General features: G+C 46.9%; 1 protein-coding gene across 3 annotated transcripts in view; it reads right to left on the bottom strand.

The window, feature by feature from the left end:
* IL15RA (interleukin 15 receptor subunit alpha) overlaps nt 1-4,920 on the bottom strand; it is a gene marked incomplete at its 5' end in the record, with an annotated part of 41,685 nt that overhangs the window by 35,750 nt on the left and 1,015 nt on the right.

Genomic DNA, 4,920 nt, shown 5'->3' with positions numbered 1-4,920 from the left:
GCAGTGATTTCTTGTCATCTAATGGATTATGTGTTTCTTTCAAATTCTTGAAGTTCAGCCTGAATGTTCAGGAGCAAGCAGACAGAGGTGATCTAGAATCTCTTTGCCATTCTGTTGTGATCACTGGTGCAGCAGATTCAGTAGATATTGAGGAATATTTTAACCCTATTCTACTTTGCTGGAGACATGTGGAACTTCCTTCTGAAGGCCTGGCCTCTTCTGCCACTAGCTCGTTTGCTGGAGGCTGAATTATCAGTAGAAAGTCTTCATTTCTCTTGTGCCTTGAAATACCTAGTTCGCAGGAGCCATGTGGAACCTTCTTCTGAAGGCCTGGCCTCTTCTGCCTGGGTCTGGAATTTTTATTTTGGGAGACTGGACACATACATGATATTAATCTGTTCAATGGTATATCTCTCCATTGATTTTATTCTTTTTAAATTTCTATAAGCGTGGGACCAGAAGTTGGAGTAATGACCCAAAAACTGGACTCCCATGTAGTCTACCATGGTTCGAGTCCCAGACCTGTTGGCTTAAACTCATGCCAGCCACATGTTCGGGTGTGTCCAAGATCCTGAGAGGAGAATGGAGGAGAAGGGATTGTGGCATGGCCATCCTCCCTGGGGTGTGATTTCTTGCATTCTGTCTCTCTTTCTTTCTCTGTCTTTCTGGTGAGCGCATGTGGCCTATATCAAAAAAAGTCTCAAAAAATTTCTCTAAGCAATGGTTGTGGTTTTTAGTATACAAGTCTTTCACATCTTTTGTCAGATATAACCCTAAGTATTTCACATTTTTGATACTATTGCAAATGTTTAAAATTTTTAATTTTCAGGACTAGCAGTTAGCGTAATGGTGATGTCACTGGACTCCCATGTAGTCAACCATGGTTCGAGTCCCAGCCAGGTGGCATAAAACTCACGGCAGGCACATGTGCGTGTGTGCCCAAGATCCTGAGAGGAGAATGGAGGAGAAGGGATTGCGGTGTGGCCTTCCCCCCAGGGAATGATTTCTCGCTTTCTGTCTCTGTCTGGCGAGCACATATGCCCTATAGCAAAAACCTCTCAAAAAATTTTTTTCTAATTTTCAATTGTTCATTGCAAACATGTAGAAATACATTTTATTTTTATATTGTTATTTTATACACTGTAATCACTCTGCATATGTATAAACAACTGATGTTCAAAGATATATAAAGTAATCTTTTCAACAAACAGTGATGGAATAATTAGATGTCCACATTGCAACAAACAGATAAGCAAAACAATTTTTTTTTGGGGGGGGAAGAGGTTTTTGCTATAGGGTGTGTGCACTCACCAGAAAGATAGAGAGAGACAGAGAGATAGAAAGTGAGAAATCACCCCCTCCCCCGGCAGGATGGCCATGCTGCAATCCCTTTTCCTCCATTCTCTTCTCAGGATCTTGGGCATGCTTGTACATGTGTCTGGTGTGAGTTTAAGCCACCGGGTCTGGGCCTCGGACTGCAGTAGGCTACATGGGAGTTCAGCAACATAGCCATTTGGCTAACTGCTGGTGCTGCAAAACAACTTTTAATCCATGTCTCACATTATATATAAACGAACACAAAAGAATCACAGACCCAACTGTAAACCCTAATACTACATAGAAATTTTAGAGGAACACATATAAGAAAACCTTCATGACCTTAGGCTAGGCAAAGATTTCGTAGATATGACAGCAAAATAACAAATTAATATACATTTTTAATTTGTCAGAGACGCATGTATGCTCTCTGGAAAGAGACGGAGAGATGGAGAGAAAGCACCCTCTCCCCCATGGGGAATGGTCGCTCCTCAAGCCCTTCTTCTTTCTCTCTCTCTTTAGCATTTTGGGCACAAAAGCACACACACTGGATGTGTTTCTCAAGCTGCCGGATCCTCGACTCAAACCCTGCAGTTGACCATGCGGGTCCAGGTGCCTTAACTTCTACGCCATGGGCTGGCCCCAAATGAGTAAGTTTAAATTCATCAAAATTAAGAACTTCTGCTCTTCATAAGACACTATTAAGAAAATGAAAAGACAAGCCATAAACTCTGAGAAAATGTTTACAAATCACATATCTGATAAAGGCCTTGTATTCAGAGTATATAAAGAACTCCTCAAATGCAATACTGATACAACTCAATTTTTTTAAATTTTGAAAATTTTTTCAGAGGACATGTGCAGTAAGGAGAGAGAGAGGGAGAGAGAAAGAGAGAGAGGGAGAACCCTCCCACAACCAATAAGGTGCAGGTACACTGCAATCTTTTTCCCTCTTTCCTCCATCCCGTCAGAATTTTAGGTACTCATGCACACATGCCCAGAGTGGTTTTCAAGCTACTGGAACTGGGATTTGAACCCTAGTCAGCCAAATGGGCCTAACTGCTGAGCTAAGGAGCCTGCCAGACAAGTCCATTTTTAAAAGGGCAAAAGATTTAAACAGATGCTCCTCCAAAGAAGATATACATACATATGAAAAGATGCTCAACATCACAAGTTATTTGGAAAATGCAAATTAAAACCACAAGGAGAGAGCACCACATACCTATTAGAATAGGTCAGATTCAAAAGACTCAAATGCCAAGTGATGGCAAGGATGTGGAGGAAATGGAACGTTCCTGTTAGTGGGATATTGAGACATGGCTTGGCACTTTTTAAAAAAAGAATTATTTATGTAATGTTGCTAGTCATTATTATATTTTGATTTTGCTACAGGGCACATGCGCTCATCAGAGAGAGAAAGTGAGAAAGCTAGCCACCAGGTCCAGGACTTGAACTGTGGTCGGCCATGTGGGAGTCTAGTGCCTTAAGCACCACTCCACCTGCTGGCCCTGGTTTGGCACTTTCTTTAAACATAAGCATACCACATGGTCCAGCACTTCACTCCTAGCCATTGTCTGCCCAACAGAAATAAAAGCATATGTCCACACAAAAACCTGTGTGTGAATGTTCACAGCAGCTTTATCCTAGGGCTGGCGCCACCACGCCCGTGTTCACTTTATACTTAATAGCCCCAAACTGGAAACAACCCAAACGCCTAATAACAAGGGAATGGGTAAACAAGGTGTGACAGTGGTCAATGGACTACTACCCAGTAATAGGCAGAAATGACCTACCGAGACAAGTTACAATGTGAATGAATTCTCAACTTGAACTGTGGTCGGCAAAGAAGCCAGACTGTGAGTCAAAGAAGCCAGACCAAAACAGCACACGGTATTATGCCATGTACTCGAACTTCTAGAAAGTGCAACAAATTGGTAGTGACAGGAAACAGATAAGATGTTGCCTGGGAGACAGGGTGGGCTGGAACGTAAGGACTGTGCAGGGCATGGGTGATAGATATGTTCACTCTCTAGATTTTGGCATGGGTTTCATGTTTGTATGCATTTACTTTTAAACGATATTTAAATACAAGCATTATAATGTCAGTTAATTATACCTCAGGAAGGCTGTTTAGAAACCGAACAAAACACCCAAAGACTGGGAGCTCCCTAGTGTCAACAACACCTTGGCGAGGTGAGACCGAGGCTGTGTGCCACCTTAGGGCTGCAGAGACCTTCCTGGGGAGGGCTCTCCCTGGGGCTGTTACAAGGCAGACAGCTGCTGTGTGCTGGACTCTGACTAAAGCTGCATTTCACTTTCCTGTTGTGAAATATAGTTGCCCCAGTCACAGGGCCGTCTCTGGCATCTCTTCAAGGGTCACAGGACACTGGTTAGCCAGCTGGGAGAAACTGACCCAGTTACCAAGATAACTTCCCAGTTTCTCAGAAATGGGGAGGAATACCAGCATCCTAGTCCTAGGAAAATGAAACTTCATGAAACCTTGCAGATCCTAGAGGTTCAGAACAAGCAAGACGGCAACAACTGTGGATGGAAAGGGTGTCGCTAGGTCCTGGGCAGACTGATGGACTGGATGTAAATTATTGGGGCTGTTGACTATCTGAAGAGCCCATGGGTGGCCCTCCTTGGGTCTTTGACCCCCAAATTCTATGCACGTGGTGTTAGAATATGCATTTGCTGCAGAGAGTTAACAGCTTTCATCAGGCCCCCAAGGAATTCCCTGGTTGAAAAAGAGTTAAGAAGCGCTGACAAGAACACAGCCAGACTCACCTCGCTTTTCCTCTCCTTCCTCTAGCTCCCGAGACAAAACTCGAAGAATGAATCCCTCACTCGATCCTCCGGCTGAGATTACAACTTAGTGACCCAAGTTCTCGAATACACCAAAGGACTGCCAGGTTCCTCCCCCTAGCTCTGCCAGCGCGTGCTTCCCGCTGCCCCTACCACCCGCTCCTCTCTGGGCTCCTGCTGGCGTAGGAACTGGGAGTTGTTTCCAGCACCACAGGTATGCAGCCTGCCCTCACATTGCTTCCTCCTAGGGACGCATGCTCTACCCCGACCTTCCAGCTACCCTCTGCCTGAAAAAACGAGAAGGGCCGCTTGCCCCACGTCCCGCCCGGCTCCCTGCCCTGCGGCACGCGTACCAATGTACGGGTGGGCTGGGAGAAGCACGCACGCATTTCTCGAAATTGCTCAACGACACAGCTCCGCCCTTGCTTTGCCACTCTGGGCTCCTCAGAACTGGCTTCCTTCCTTGACCTCCGAAGTCCGAGCCTGTGCACTCCACGTCCTTTGGTGGGTGACCCGAGAGCCGAGAGCCGGCCGGAGCAGGTCGCAGATGGCGACAGTCTTCGCTACCTTCCCTGCGACTCCCCGCACATGTCCCTCCCGCCGGGGGCCGCGCGCCCTTCCCGTCCTGTGCAGGCGCGCACCAAGTCCCTCTGGGGACCGACTCCCGGCTGGGCCCGGGGAGGGAGGGGACGCGCGGTGCTGTCCAGCTCTGCTCCTCGGCCCCCTCCCGCAGCTCCGCCCGGGCGCACCGCGGTCCCTACCCGGCGTCATCGGCGGGCGGGGCGGGCGGCAAGCGGT

Source organism: Tupaia chinensis, unplaced genomic scaffold (assembly GCF_000334495.1).
Source record: "Tupaia chinensis unplaced genomic scaffold, TupChi_1.0 Scaffold000275_1, whole genome shotgun sequence".
NCBI lineage: Eukaryota > Metazoa > Chordata > Mammalia > Scandentia > Tupaiidae > Tupaia > Tupaia belangeri.
The sequence above is the reverse complement of the archived record's forward strand: the minus strand, read 5'-3'. Positions and strand labels throughout refer to the sequence as shown.